Source organism: Hemitrygon akajei, chromosome 10 (assembly GCF_048418815.1).
Source record: "Hemitrygon akajei chromosome 10, sHemAka1.3, whole genome shotgun sequence".
Lineage (NCBI taxonomy): Eukaryota > Metazoa > Chordata > Chondrichthyes > Myliobatiformes > Dasyatidae > Hemitrygon > Hemitrygon akajei.
In genome coordinates, this window is record NC_133133.1 from 143,056,191 (window position 1) to 143,072,750 (window position 16,560).

The 16,560-nt window shown below is 39.1% G+C and overlaps 1 protein-coding gene and 1 long non-coding RNA gene across 5 annotated transcripts in view; one reads left to right on the forward strand and one right to left on the reverse strand.

The window, feature by feature from the left end:
- Positions 1 to 4,743: 4,743 nt before the first annotated feature.
- Positions 4,744 to 13,097, reverse strand: LOC140734753 (uncharacterized). Its single transcript, XR_012100607.1, has 2 exons — positions 12,966 to 13,097; positions 4,744 to 4,868 (listed from the first exon to the last, which is right to left on the reverse strand). It is a non-coding gene; the product is annotated as an uncharacterized lncRNA (long non-coding RNA).
- The window catches only part of nup50 (nucleoporin 50), a 76,130-nt gene continuing 72,558 nt past the window's right edge, over positions 12,989 to 16,560 (forward strand). For 2 of the 4 annotated variants that reach the window (XM_073059188.1, XM_073059190.1), the window contains exon 1: positions 13,634 to 13,841. The gene's annotated coding sequence lies outside the window, so the exon portion shown is untranslated. Of the gene's footprint in view, positions 13,198 to 13,633; positions 13,842 to 16,560 lie in introns of those variants that run through there. The other 2 variants (XM_073059186.1, XM_073059189.1) reach the window with 2 other exon arrangements.

Here is a 16,560-nt window from a genome sequence, read left to right on the forward strand (position 1 = left end):
CTGTCTGAGATCACTGACCGTTGCAATTGTGCATAACGGGTTCCCAACAACCAGAATGGTTTTAACACCAAGTAAAAATTAACTGCAGTCATTTTCAATGGAGTCAGAAATGACAATCTGGAGGGAGATGTGAAACAGAGGCAGGTTGACAAGCAATAGGGACTGATTAAAGCTCCCATTCTTTGCCAATTAAAGCGATAGGGAAGATTGAAATATTGAGCTGAATACAGAGGGTGAGCCCTGGCTGCCAGCTTTTTGATCGCTGCTGGGATCGCTCTGCTGCTGGAGAGGGGAGAATGCCTTTAGATTACTGGTGGGATTGCTCTGCTGCAAGAGTGGGACCGCCTCTGGCCATCTTGTGAACAGGTCTACGATAGTCAGGAGGTGCCGCGCTGCTGGGACGACGGGGAGGGGTTGGCTGGTGGTGACGTCACAGAGTAGGGTCCTCTCACCTGGGCCTACGGGGAGGTCCTGGAGCTGCAAACCGGAGACTGCGGTTCTGTAACTAGGGATCTCCTCGTCTGCCATTCTGCCGCTGTGCCCGGAGAATGCATGGAAGGTTAGTTAGGAAGGTTTAATCTTTAGGTGTTAATATTGAAGTAGTAAAATGGATTCAACAGTGGCTGGATGGGAGACGCCAGAGAGTAGTGGTGGATAACTGTTTGTCGGGTTGGAGGCCGGTGACTAGTGGTGTGCCTCAGGGATCTGTACAGGGTCCGATGTTGTTTGTCATATACATTAATGATCTGGATAATGGGGTGGTAAATTGGATTAGTAAGTATGCAGATGATACTAAGGTAGGTGGCATTGTGGATAATGAAGTAGGTTTACAAAGCTTGCAGAGGGATTTAGGCCAGTTAGAAGAGTGGGCTGAACGATGGCAGATGGGGTTTAATGCTGATAAGTGTGAGGTGCTACATTTTGGTAGGAATAATCCAATTAGGACATACATGGTAAATGGTAGGGCATTGAAGAATGCAGTAGAACAGAGTGATCTAGGAATAATGGTGCATAGTTCCCTGAAGGTGGAATCTCATTTGGATAGAGTGGTGAAGAAAGCTTTTGGTATGCTGGCCTTTATAAATCAGACATTGAGTATAGGAGTTGGGACTTAATGTTAAAATTGTACAAGGCATTGGTAAGGCCGAATTTGGAGTATTGTGTACAGTTCTGGTCACCAAATCATAGGAAAGATGTCAACAAAATAGAGAGAGTACAGAGAAGATTTACTAGAATGTTACCTGGGTTTCAGCGTCTAAGTTACAGAGAAAGGTTGAACAAGTTAGGTCTTTATTCTTTGGAGTGTAGAAGGTTGAGGGAGGACTTGATAGAGGTATTTAAAATTATGAGGGGGAATAGACAGAGTTGATGTGGATAGGTTTTTTTCCATTGAGAGTAGGGGAGATTCAAACAAGAGGACATAAGTTGAGAGTTAGGAGGCAAAAGTTTAGGGGTAACACAAGAGGGAATTTCTTTACTCAGAGAGTCGTAGCTGTGTGGAATAAGCTTCCAGTAGAAGTGGTAGAGGCAGGTTTGATATTGTTATTTAAAGTAAAATTGGATAGGTATATGGACAGGAAAGGAATGGAGGGTTATGGGCTGAGTGCAGGTCGGTGGGACTAGGTGAGAGTAAGCATTAGGCATGGACTAGAAGGGCCGAGATGGCCTGTTTCCGTGCTGTAATTGTTATATGGTTATATGCTGTAGTAAGTGATTGGGGCAGGAACTTGTAATTGCACAATGGATGGATGTATTACAAGACCTGTTTGACAGAAATTATGAAAAATTTGAAGGAAAATGTATTATTTTTAAATGAAAGAAAATTTTAACCTTGTATTTCAATTTAAGCTAAAAGTAATAGCTGCCATGTCAAGAAACCATCTTCTTGTGAATTAATGCTGAAAGGCCTTGGAATCTTAAACTAGTACTCTAAACTGTTTTCTTGGAACAGATGCAAACCAATACAAACTTTTAAAAGAGATAATCTGTGACATAACATAGCAGGCACTTTATATTAAGTCTTCATCACTCAACAACTTACAAGAGGTAGAGATACTCCGTGAAATACAGAAAACTAAGTGATTGAATGCCACTTCTGATAGACAGGAGTGTAATAAGAGCAAGGCAATAAATCAGCTTTATACGTTCAGTTCTTAATAGTTTAATAAAAAATTTAAATGAAGTGGAAAACATAACATTAAAAAAAATTGAAGTGGAGCAGCAAATATTATAGAAAAAATTAAGGGAAGTGCCATAGGAATTTTTCTTCAATATAGTCACTAGAAGAAGAAAACAGTAAAGAAATCTACAACCTTAACAAGATAATAAAAATAGATTTTGATCTAGTAAGCTGTTAGTAAATGATAAACACAAATATTGCATGCAATGTCAATAAAGATCAAGAAAGAAACATGTATCTGATTTTTATAGGGAATTTTATCTTGTGGCTGTGGCTGTGCTGGGATTTACACTTAACAAAATGGTCCATAATTCAATCCCTAATTATTTATGGGTGTGTTTGCTGAAAATAACTGATGATTCAGTAATAAATTGGGCAAGGAGAGCTGAGAGAGATTAAATTGGTAATATTGTCTTTAAAAAGTAGAAGTGTCTGGAAAAAGCAGTATTTGGAGCTTTAGTTAACTGAGAGGTGGCAGTGGTGGAAGGCTTGAATGCAATTATGCGCTACTTTCAAAAGATACCAGATCCTTTCGAAGAGTTACAAAGAGGCAGTAACGAAGGGTACATTATTTCAGTGAGATCAATGTCGGGTTTATCTGGCTGTCCTTCTCATTGGTCATAAACATAGAAACAAAGGAAATGGCAGACCATTCAGATCCTTATGGCTGCTCCGCCGTTCAGTGCATTTTCTGTATTCAATTTCATCTATCTCAGCATCATAATCCCCATAATATAGGATCAGAAGATGTAGACCCTTTGTAGAAAAAATAAAAAACACAAAATGCTGGCAGAACTCAGCAGGCCAGACAGCATCTATGGGAGGAGGTAATAACGACGTTTCGGGCCGAAACCCTTCATCAGGAGTGAAGTAACATGGGATGGTCGAGGGGGGAATAAGAAATGGGGGGAGGGATAAAGTAGAGAGCTGGGAAGTGATAGGATGGAGGGAAATGGGCTGGGGAAGGTGGAGAATTATGGGAAACAAAAGAGAAAGAAAGGTAGGGCTGGGGGGAGAGATTATAGTGAGGAGGAAAAAGAGAGAGAAAGAGAACCAGACTAAAATAATAGATAGGGATGGGGGTAAGGGTGGGGGGCAGGGGTATCAACGGAGGTCAGTGAGTTGGATGTTCATGCCGGCAGGAAGGAGGCTACCTAGGCGGGAGATAAGGTATTGCTCCATCGACCTGCATGTGGCCTCATCTTGACGGTAGAGGAGGCCATGGACAGACATGTCAGAGTGGGAGTGGTCTGTGGAATTGAAGTGTGTGGCCACAGGGAGATCCCGCCACTGCTGGAGGACTGAGCGCCAGTGTTCGGCGAAACGGTCTCCCAGTCTGCGGCGGGTCTCCCCAATGTATAAATGGCCACATCGGGAGCACCGGATACAGTATATCACCCCAGTTGACTCGCAGGTGAAGTGGTGCCTCACCTGAAAGGACTGTCTGGGGCCTAGGATGGTAGTGAGGGAAGAAGTGTGGGGGCAGGTGTAGCACTTCTTCCGTTTGCAGGGATGAGTGCCTGGAGGGAGGTCCGTGGGGAGGGATGGGGGGGATGAATGGACAAGGGAGTCGTGTAGGGAGCGATCCCTGCGGAAAGCCGAGAGTGGGGGGGGGGGGGGGGAGATGTGGTTGGTGGTGGGATCACGTAGGAGGTGGCGGAAGCTACGGAGGCTTATACGTTGGATCTGTAGGCTGGTAGGGTGATAGGTGCCTCTACGTGATCACACCATTTTGTGTTTTTTATTTATTTCCAGCATCTGCAAATTCACTCATGTAGACTCTTTGTAGGTTGAGTTAAGCAACTGCAAGGGTAAAAAGACCATGATGGGAGTTATATACATGCCTCCAAACAGTAGTCTGGATGTGGAATACAAACAGGAAATAGAAAAGCACGTAAAAAGGACAAGGATATGGTGGTCATGAAGGATTTTAATATGCAGTTTGGTGCTGGATCCCAGGAGAAGGAATTGTAGAATTCCCGAGAGATGACTTTTTAGTGGAGTTGGTCGAGTTCACTAGGGAAAGGCCAATTCTGTATTGCAACAAACCAGATTTAAAAAAGGAAGCTTAAGATAAAGGAGGCAAAGATCATAATATCATAGAATTCACCCTGCAATTTCATTGGAAGGGAACACTTACAGACACGACATAAGAGCAGCAACAGCTACTATTTCTGGGAGTAATTTGTAAGACGCTAGATAGGTCCATCCCAAAGAATATTAAGTATTCTAAAGGGAGAATAAATCAACTATAGCAAGGGGAATCAGAGAGAGCATGAAAGCAAAATAGAGGGCATACAGCATAGCATAAAACTAGTGGGAAGCTTTTAAAACCATCAGCAGGCAATTAAAAAACAGTAAGATGAGAAAAGATGAAATTTGAAGGCAAGCGAGCCAATGATATAAAGGAGGATACCAAAAGTGTTTTTTTTTAATAAAAAGAGTAAAAGTGGGGATCAGACTATAGAAAAATGACACTGGATAGGTAAAAATTGAGGACAAAGAAATGGCAGAAGAACTGAATGCACAACTTATGGACTTACTTTCAAGGACTCTACAACTCATTTTCTCAGCATTATTTATTTATTTACACAATTTGTCTTCTTTTGCAGATTGGTTGTTAGTCAGTCTTCGTTTGTCTGTAGTTTTCAACAGGTTCTATCGTACTTCTCTGTTCTACTGTGAATGCCTGCAAGAAAATAAATCTCAAGGTAGTATTGTATACGATGAAAGACTGTACACTTTGAATAAGTTCCTTATTTCAATGAGGTGCTTGGAAAAACTGAAAGGTCTGAAGGTGGATAAATCATCTCGACTAGATGGACTGCACCCTAGGCTTCTGAAAAGGGGAGCTGAAGAGATCATGGAGGTATTAGTAGTTAACCATCAACAATCACTGGATTCTGAAATGCATCCTGAGAACTAGGAAATCACAAATGTCACCTCATTCTTTAAGATGGGAGGGTGGCAAAAGACAAGAAATTATAGGCCAGTCAGTATGACTTCAGTAGTTGGCAAGATTTTTGAGACCATTATTAAGGATGAGGTTTTGGGGTACTTGGAGGCACACAATAAAATAGGCCCACAAATCTGTTGGAATTCGTTCAGAAAATAACAAGCATGATAGACAAAGGAGAGCCTCTGGATATTGTTTACATGTAATTTCAGAGGACCTTTGAGAAGGCCCTACATAAGGCTACAGAGATAAAAGCCAATGGTATTGCAGGAAATATACTATCATGGACAGAAGTTTGGCAGACTGGCAGAACACAAAGAGTGGGAATAAAAAGGATCCTTCCTGTTTGGCTGCCAGTGACAAGTGGTGTTCTACAGTGGTTGGTGTTGGGTCTGCTACTTTTCACATTATATGTTAATGATCTGGATGACAGACTGATAGCTTTGCAGCCAAGTTTGTGGATGATACAGAGACAGGGGGAGGGGCAGGCAGTGTTAAAAAAGCAGGGAGTCTGCAGAAGAACTTCGACAGAGGAGAATGGGAAAAGACGTGGTGGGTTGAATACAGTGCAAAGAAGTACATGGTCGTGCATTTTGGTAGAAGGAATAAAGGTATAGGCTATTTTCTAAACAGAGAGGGAATTCAGAAATTGAGGTGCAAAATGGACTTGGGAGTTCTAGTGCAGGATTCCCTAAAGATTAACTTGTAGGTTGAGTCAGTAGTAAGGAATATCACATTCTGGTCATATTATATCAAGAGGGACGACTGGCCACCATGGATTTTACTAGAAGCTCAACCGGTTAAAAATGCCTCAATTATTTCTCTTCTTCTCTTCCTTTACCCTTCAGTAAAATTACTGATACCCCAGTTCTTAAACATACTTTGAGAATCTGGTCGCAATTTAGGAAGTTTTTTGGTTTGTCTCATTTTTCCCTTTCTAGTCCCATTCTTTGTAATTATTTTTTTCCACCCTCTACTACTGATACAGTTTTTATAGAATGGAATAGATTGGGTATTCGACAATTTTTGGATTTATTTGTTGATGGGAACTTAGTGTCATTTGAGCAGTTGTCCATCAAATTTGGTTTACCCCAAACTCATTTTTATGGTTACCTTCAAATTAGAGATTTTCTGTGTTCTCAATTGGCTACCTTTCCTTCAAGTTCAGATAAGAATCTCTTAGATATTTTAAATTTGAAACTTTTTTTGATGGATCAAATATGTAATAAACTGCTTATGTTTAAATAGCTTTCTTTATATAATATTAGGCAAGCTTGGGAGCATGATCTGAATATGCAAATCTCTGATGAAGATTGGAATGCCATTTTGAAATTAGTGAATAAGTCATCTTTTTGCGCTTGCCATTCTTTGGTACAATTTAAAGTGGTACATAGAGCCTATTTGTCTAAAGAGAAATTATCCCGTTTTTATTCTGATATTTCTCCAACTTGTGACAAATGTTATTCAGCCAATGCTTCATTAATTCATATATTTTGGTTATGTCCCAGCTTACAAAAATTTTAGAAAGATGTATTTTCTACTTTTTCTCAACTTTTTAACACTAACTTTGAACCTAATCCTCTTACTGCTCTCTTCGGTATTCTCGGAACTCAAGATATAACTTTAACTCCCTCAGACTTGTATCTCACTTATGGCAAGAAGACGGATTTTGCTTAAATGGAAAGAAGCAGTCTCTCCTACTCATATGCAGTGGTTAGAAGACATTATGACTCATCTTAGTTTGGAGAAGATTCGGTGTTCTATTTCTAATTCAGTACAGTACTTTTATACGACATGGGGTCCTTTTATGAACTACTACTCTAACTTGTGAAAGTTTTTTTTTCTATGTAGATGTTATTAATTATGTTATTCTTTGTTAACAACTTAGCGACACTTTAAAAAAAAATATTTTTTCCTTGTTCTTACCCATTGGCTTTCTTAGTAGGGGCTAGATTTTTTATACATATATATAAAATTCCTAATGTATACTCTTTATAAATTTGCAGTATTAGTAATCATCACCGGAGTACTATATACCGGTACATGTATGTTACTCAGTCCTATACAGTTCAATTTTTCTATTGTCTGTATTCTGTTAGCAATTTTAAAAATATATATACTCTGTATTTGTTATATATTCTTGTATACATTAATAAAAATATTGAAAGAGAGGAGTCAGTAGTAAGGAATGCAAATGCAAAGTTAGAAGTTATTCCAAGAAAACTAAAAAATAAAAGCAGGGATGTAATGCGGCAGCTTGATAAGGCTTTGGCAAACCACATTTGATATTGTCAGCAGTTTTGGGCCTCATATCTAAGAAATGATGAGCTGGCATTGGAGAGCATCAAAGGAGTAAAAGGGTTAATGTACAAGGAGAGTTTGATGGCTCTGTGCCTGTACTCACTGGAGTTTAGAAGAATGAAAGGGGATCTGACTGAAACCTACCCAATATTGGAAAGCGTAGACAGAGTGGACATGCAGAAGATGTTTCCAAAGTTGAGAGAGTCTCAGACCAGAGGGAACAGCATCAGAATGCAAGGATATCCCTTTAAACGGAGATGAGGAGGAATTTATTTGCCCAGATGTGGTAAATCTGTACAATTCATTGCCACAGATAGCTGTGAGACCAAGTCATTGGGTACATTTAAAGCAGAGGTTGATCAGTCCAGTTATGGGGATTCGAGAAGGAAAATAAATCAACCATGATTGAATGGCAGAGTAGACTCAATGGGATGACTGGCCTAATTCAAGTCCAATGGCTTAAGGTATTATAATCTAAAAATCATAAGTCATCACTTTTGCTGGTTCTTCCTTAACTGTCTACCAGTTATATACTCAAAACTACAGTGTATGTCAAGCATGATTTCCCTTTCAGAAATCCAGATGGACTTTATTAAAGCCTTTGCTTTTTACTGAAGTCTTTCTTCAATGTTCACAACATTCCTTTTTTTAGCTAAGGAGACCAAAACTGCACATATCACTACTAGTGTGATCCCACCAAGCGCCTGTATAATTGCATCAAGGTATCACTGCTCCTTTATTCAAATCCTCTGGCTATGAAGGCTAAGATATCATTTCCCATGTTAACTACTCTGTATTCTTCGTAATAAATTGTTGTCTCTTCCCCACATTATATTAAACTAACCAATATGTATTTTTGTGTTTTTCCTCCTCTTTTTTTAGTAGTGGGATCACAGTTACCACCTCAAATCTGCAGTAACTATTCCATAATCTACTGGAAAAAGACAACCAGTGCATATAATAGGCCAACAAACTCAATTTAGCTAGTTGTATCCTGGAGGAAAGGGTAGTATTTATCCATGGAGTATATTTATATAATCATTATCTTTCCATGTTGGGATAATTTAATATTTTAATGCATTTATGTGGAATAGTACATTTATACTTCAATAATATTTATGATAGTTTATGATACAAAATAATTTACCATTTGTTGCTGGTTTTTGTATTTTTGTATTTATCACCTTCAGCACCTCAAGACTACACTAGATCTTACAGCTTGATGTGCTATGCACATGATCCAAAGTGAATGTATTTTCCAATATTTACCCTATTAAAGACATAATTACATTTACATTATACAATGCTTCTTTTTTTATCAATCTTAATACTGGAAAAAAGAAGTAATCTAATGCTGCTAGGTAGTGTGAGGACTGAAGATAGAGGAAAAGGCCTGTGTTCACTATTACACACAAAGTGCCAAAGTCTTGCATAGGCAAGGAAGGGGAGAAGTATGAGAAAAGACAAGATTCAGATTCGTTAAAGTTATGCTTATAATGGATTATAAATTGGGGAGTCAATTTGAAGTTAATCATTTGGACGGGAAATGATGAGCTAAGGGAAGCTTTGTGCAACATACATTTGCGCTTAAAATTGTCAAGCTGAGGCTCAATGGATTGGATTAATATAACATTGTTGAGTATCCCAAAGATTATAAAGATAAATAATATATGTACAGAATATTGCTGAACAATAATAAATGCCAAAAATCATCTTAGTGGATAAAGTACACCAATTGTTATTTTTAGATATTCTAGTGGGTTATTAGTGTCAAATAATCAGTTTTATTATATGTATGTGTAAATCTACCTTTCAGAAATAAGTGTAACTGACACTGCCATTTATTATGAACTTAAGGAATATTCTTTTGAATACCATACATCTGCTACTTGCCTTTGGAAGCAAAGGTACTTCACAGGCAACAGATACTACATTGGCACGAAGATTAGGATATTGTGCTTGAGGAAGTAGCAGAATAGTTTGAAGAAAATAGAAAATTAGTATTTTTAAAGTAGGACAGTGATGCTGGCACATAATGAACATAGTAATACACTTATCAAATATAAACTGATTTAGAAGTTGTCCAATATCTGGAAAAATTGGGCATGTTTCCAAATGTGAACAATATCACTGAGGTCTACGGAGAAGCATAGAAGAGAAGCATAATGATACATGAGAATTAGAAGGTAATGTTGTCGTTAGTTGTGGGATCAGAGCCATATCAGTGAGTCTGATGGCATCATGAAGTAAAGACTGAGTTTATTATATGGTAAAAGTCTTAAAAGCACATTTTAAACTGGCATAATTGCTGGAGCTAAATTTTTGGGCTATATAGTCAGAAACCAGAGGAAATAATTGATAAGTATGTGGACAATATAATGAAGTGGCATTTTCAGACTTTTTATATCAGGTATTGTGAGTGCAGACCAGTAATAAGTGAATTGAGGAATATAAGAGGAAGCATTGTGTTCAGATTTAAGATGTAGAAGCAGAATTAGGCCATTCAGCCTTTTAAGTCTGCTGCGCCATTCCATCATGGCTGAATTATTATCCCTCTCAACCCCATTCTCTGCCTTCTCTCCTTAATGTTTGATGACCTGATTAAGCAAGAACCTATCAACCTCCACTTTATATGTAATCAATGACTTGGCCTCCACAGCCATCTATCTGAATGGCTGAACAATGGGTTTCTAAAAGCTGTAAATCTCAGACCAGTCAATGCTGATTAAAATTCACTTGGATGTCTATGCTGTGGATGCAACTCAGAAGGTGTAAAGATTATATATGGATTCAAAGAAAGGATTGCTCATACATTGTACATATGGAGTTATCCTTTGGCACATAAAATATCAAGCCCCACGTTGGGCCAGCACACCTTTCCACTGAAAATGTCTACATATGATGCTTGCTGTACTTTGCTTTGTTGAATAAAGAAGCTACTTTGTATCTAGCGGCAATTTTCTCTGGTGACTTCATACACACAACAACAGAGTAGTCAAACTTCTAAGCAAACTGTATGCTCTTCTACCAACTGCACTCAGTAAAACTGGCACTCATTTCTCATTGGCTATTTCAATTGCTTTAAAATACTGCTTAATTCACTCAGTAAAGAACAGCCAGTTATCCCTTGTGCAAGTGTTTTTTAACATTTATGATTATTATCACCTGGTACTCACTGTTTATGAACCTATGAATTTTGTCCATTTTTTGCCTTTTTTAACTCAACCATCTTTCTCCTTTTCTGAAGGAAAAAAAAATCATGCTGTACTTTATTTTAAAACATATTCATTGCCACTGATATATTTTGTAACTCCAAAACTAAGTAATTGAAAGAAAAACACAGATTTGGAATAATGTGTACACTTCTTAGTTTTTACTTTAGTGATGACTCAATAATCTATGCCATTCATGTACTTTAACACATAACCTGCAACAAATTATGCAAAGAATGCTTAATCAAATAATATATTTACTATATTATTGAAATATTAAATGCACAACGAGATCCACTCTCATTCTTCTAAACTTCAGTGAGTACAAGCCCAAAGCTATCAAACATTCCCCATAGGTTAACCCTTTCATTTCCAGAACCATTCTCGTAGACCTGCTCTGGACCCTCTCTCATGCCAGCACATTTTTTCTTAGATATGGGGCCCAAAGCTGCTCACAATACTCCAAGTGTGGTCTGACCAATGCCTTATGAAGCCTCAGCATGATGTCCTTGCTCTTATATTTTAGAAATGAATGCTAATATTACATTTGCCTTCCTTACCACCATTTCAATCTGCAAGTTAATCTTTAGGGAATACTGCACAAGGACTCCCAAATCCTTTGGCAGGTCTAATTTTTGATTTTTCCCCCCAGTTAGAAAATAGTCTATGCCTTTATTCTTTCCACCAAAGTGCATGACCATACACTTCCAGACACTGTATTCCATCTGCCACTTCTTTGCTCATTCTGGGTAGTGGGAAGTACATGAAGCATTTTTGCTCAGGGCCTGATTCCTAAGGTGCAAAACATTCAAGCAGAAAGATATTCCCACGATCACATGGTCCACATTTTCACAGCAGCACTACAAGTGGGATCTTTGGGATCACAAGGTGCGAAGTTCAAAAAGGCTACAAAGCATGTCGGTGTGGAAAATGGGAAGACTACTTCGATGTTCTGGGAGTCACCTGGCCTTGGAATGCTATTGGAGTATAAAATATTATGGAGTATAAAACTTGTATTATTTGCTGTGTAACCAAAACTATGTGAAATGCTAGGAATGTAGAAGACAATGGTGTGTTAATATATTTTAATGAGAAGTAGCTAAGAGGTGTAGTCATCTTTGGAGTCAGCTTTGAAGTTTCCTATTTGCTATGCAGGTACCCAATTTGGTAGGAGACTGAAGTCTTAAGATGACAATGGTGTGTTAATGAGAGGTAGCTACAGAAAGAGCTCGCTATTTGCTATGCATATATCTTAAGAATGTAGAAGACAATAGTATGTTAATGAGAGGCAGCTAAAGAGATGCAGATTAGAACATGATTAAGTCAATGGGTAGAAACAATAGGGACAAGATAGTACGTGTGATATGCAACTATAGCAACTGGACCAGGAGATTGCTATAAAAAATGCTGTGTCCGGGGATCGGTGGGCAATCAGCGACTAGCTCAATGACTGTCTCAGTTTTGATTTGCAAATTAAATTTTAACCCTTCTTGAAGAATCTTCTGCGTCTCTTGGTCATTTGTGAGGCACGAAAAACCACGACAATGCCCGCTCAGGTTGACTGAGTTCTATAACTATCACTGACTGGGGCATGCAGTATGGGTGTGCTAATTCCTAAAGGAACTAATTGCCACCAAATTATTGGCAAAGCAACAAAAAAAACCAGAAATGTTAGCCACTCAGCAGATTTGCAAGCATGGGTGGGCAATCATTCAGCATAAGTAAGACACTGGTGTATTTGTATACTGGTTGGATGCGGTTATTGGAAGTTGGATTAGAAATATTCCATGACAACTGACCTTGTTTCTTTGGCTGTTAGATGGGATTAGCATGGACACCATAAATGGCATATTTTGAGACAGAGGAAAACGAATCTTTTCCAGGATACTATGTTCTATTAAGTATGCAGCTCCGTGCAACAGAAATTATGTTGACAAAAAAAGCTTTACTTGATTTTTGGCATATTAGGTATAATGCAATTGGGCAACATATTGCACACAAGGTTATTAAATCACACAATCATTATTAAATGTAATAAGAATGTCTTGTGTCTTATATAAATGCTCCATTCCTCAGAATGTTAGATCGAAATCTCTTAAGAAAATTAAATTGATATTAATGACTTTTCTGGGAAAGGGGCTGATGAAGGTTTTACAGCTGGTTTAATACTATTCATCTGTACCTAATACGTGTTCCATTTCGATGTTTCAAAATGATAATCTGATGAATTAGCATACTCTCAAATATTACTTGCAATTTGGCTGTAACGGGGTTCAATCGACAACAGTGCTGCATTGGCAGCGCTAGGACTACACACCTAATTATAGAAGCTCCGCTCGGTGAGCATGCGCGGGGCCCGCCTCTTCAGGACGAAATGGCGGCGTCCCCTCATTGCTGAGCAGCCGGGAGAGGGTTTCAGGGAAAAGAGTGCCGAGCATCCGATTACAGTATTAACACAGGATAGGGCGAGCATCAAGATTATCACTTGTGGAGGGCCTTACCCAGGCAGGGAGTCTGGTTTATCGACAACATAGAATCACCTATCGCAGGTGAGCCAAGGTTTCCGTAGTCCTGCCTCGCACGCAATTTAAATAATAACCGTCGCTTGCGCCGCTTCAGCACAAAAGCTGTGGGCATGCAGTGCTGCAGGCGGACTGTACTGCATAATCGCCCGCTTTCATAGACCCACCCGGATGACTCGGGGAGGAGTGTTCAAAGTAAAATGGTAAACGGCCTTGCCCCGACGTACATGTAGGCCTCGGCCCTGATCCTGATCCTGACCCGGGATGACTTCCACCTCTTTCACCTAACAGCGTTTTCTGCCATCTCGGTTGTTTGTAAAGCTGACGGAGCCACAGAACGGTAGCTATTCCATTAATTGGACATTCGTGTTCATTTTATATGAGTGTGAGGCTGTCCAACTTGATGATTACGGTCCCCGCTTATTGTGGCTGGCGCTGGCTTTGGCCCGCGGTCTGATTGGTCAGTTAGCCTGTCGATCTGTCGACGTAGCCTATCTTCAGCTTTGCCCACATGGAAGTTGACCTGGCTTGGGTAAAACGTGCCTAGATTTACCGCAATGAAAGGAATTGGTCACTGCTGAAAAAAGGTTAATTTACAAGTTTCCGGATAAAAGTTAAGATTTCTTCAATTTGTGGAGGAAGTAACATTCTTCCTGAAGACATCTAACCAGGTTAGGAATAATGAAAACGATTAGTAAAACAACTGTTTCATCATATACATTTTTTGCACTAATTTTAACTCAACTATTTAATAGAGTATGTATTTAATTCAGTTTTTCGCCGTATTTATTTTGTATTTCATTGTGCAGCTGCCGTAAAGTTAACACAGTTCAAGACACATGCCAGTGATATTAAACCAAGCTGTTTTTTTTCCAGTGCATCGTTTTTCACAGTTTACAAGTCCTTTTAGATACATTGGGTTACATGGAGATTGAAGGGTTGATTTCTGATCTCAGACATACGTGTAGATCTTAACGAGTAGCTAAGGTTTTTAAAAAAATCTTTTAAAGTGGTATAGTTTTCAATCCTTATTTCTGCCCAGCGACCCCTACTGGAACACTGTAATTATTTGATTCGGAACACGTGGAGTTAGTCGGATGAGTCCTGTACAATTGATTGTATTTGTGCCACGTTTAGTGTGGGTGACGTTGATTTCCTCATAAGTAAATGCGGATGTGGTGAAGGTCACTGCTTATACTTTTGTGATATCATTAACTAGTTAGACCTTCAGTATCGATCTGATCAAGTTTCGTATTTTAAAAATTTCTCATTAATATCGATTTTGTTATCTAATTATTACTATTATTACCTTGAAGGTAATCTGTGTTATAAAGTTTCCATTGCAAGCATTTTTTATATTGTATAATCTAAATTATTTGTTCATGGATTTAAAATTAAGATATTTGAAATTGTGACGTTTGAATGCTGTGGAGTCAAATGGAATAAATTAATTCACTAAGATATGAATGGTCATGGATTGCATTGTAATCAGAATCAGATTTATTATCACAGATATGTCATGATTTTTTTGTGGCAGCAGTACAATGCAAGACATATATTTATCATAAGTTACAATATAAAAAAAAATAAAAAGCGCAAACAAGGCATAGCAATGTAGTGTTCGTTGGAAACTTTCCTAAAACATTGAGTGTGGATCTTCAAGCTCCTATGCCTCTTCCTTGATGGTGCTAATGAGAAGGGGGCATTTTTGGGATGGAGAGGGTCCTTAGAACTAGATGCTGCGTTCTTGTATGGTGAGGTCCTTCATACCAATGTCACTGTGCGCATGATAGAGCTGGCTGAGACTGCAATTCTCTGAAGCCTTTTTCTATCCTCTGTATTGCATTGTGATGCAGCCAGTCAGAAAGATCTCACTAGTGCATCTGCAAAAATTTGTAAGTCTTTGGTGACATGCTGAGTTTCCTCAAACTTCCAATGAAGTATAAATGCTTCGTGCCTTCTCCATAAGTGCATCAATACATTGGGCCCTCTGAGATCCTCGAGCTTGAAGCTGCTTATCCTTTCTACTATTGACCTCTCACTGTGTGTTCTCCCAACTTTCCCTTCCTTAAATCCATAATCACTTCCTTGGTCTAAACTACATTGAATGTAGGGTTATTGTCATGACACCAGTCAACCAGCTGATCAATGTTGCTCCTGTGCACCTCATGAAATTTTGCCAAAATTATAAATGTTGTCGTTAGGCACAGCTCACAATTGAGTGTAAAGAGATTAGAGCAGTGGGCTAAGGTCAAATTCTTGAGGTGCACATGTGTTGATTGTTAGTGAGGAGATGATATTACTGATCCACACTGAGTGATCTCTTGGTGAGGAAGTCAAGAATCCAGTTATAGAGGGAGGTATGGGCACCCAGGTTTTGAAGCTTGATGATCAGTGCTGAGGGAACGGTGGTGTTGAATGTTGATCAGTAAGCAGCTGGCTGATGTAGTATTGCTGTTGTCCAAGTGTGCAAGGCCAAGTAGATCCAGTAAGATTGCATCTGCTGTAGACCTGTTGTGGTAGGCAAATAGCAGCGAGTCCAGGTCCTTGCTTGGGAAGGAGGCAATTCTAGCCATGACCAACCTCGAAAAGCACTTCATCACAGTAGACTGGGCGATAGTCATTGAGGCAGCTTACCTTCCTCCTCTTGGGCACTGGGATGATTGAAGCCCTTTTGAAGTAGGTAAAACCTCTGACTGCAGCAGTGAGTGTGTGAAGATTACCAGCAGGATATCCATCTTAAGGGATGAAATACAGTATTCTCAGACCCCGCTTAACACTGAGGACGTGTTCCTCGGAGGTGGAGTGCTATTGTAACACTGTAAATGGACATGTGCCTGATCTTAAAAAATAAAAACCAGATATGAGATATTTTATGTATATACAGTAATTTGTGGAGTAACAAACACACAAGTAGGTCTAAGTTGTATATCAAATCACAACAGCAGCAGAGGGAAGTGGATGTTGGTTACATCTTGGAGGAGGGACCAGGCTGTAGGTTCTCCTCTAACTTTGGCCTCTTCCTCAAGTAGGTGTCGAGATCTGACTGCCTTTTCTTAAGTCTGCAAAAAGCATTCCGACTCTGCAAAATAAGACATTCGCCTTGTTACTTAACTCTACATAGTCCATTGCCAGCAGAGTGCTGGAATGTCTGCCTCTTTTCCTGTGACAGTGAGATCTAACATAGGGCCAGAAACCCCATTTAATTCAATTTCGCATTTACATTTGAGAATTTGGGGGAAAGGGTAACTTAGTTGTTTTTTTAAAAAATTTTTGTATTTAATTCTTGATATGCCTAATATTTTGAAATAATTTTAAATCCTTTAACACTTTTTATCTACATTAACCAAGTAATTATTGGCAGTAGAGACAAACCTGTTGCATTTGGCC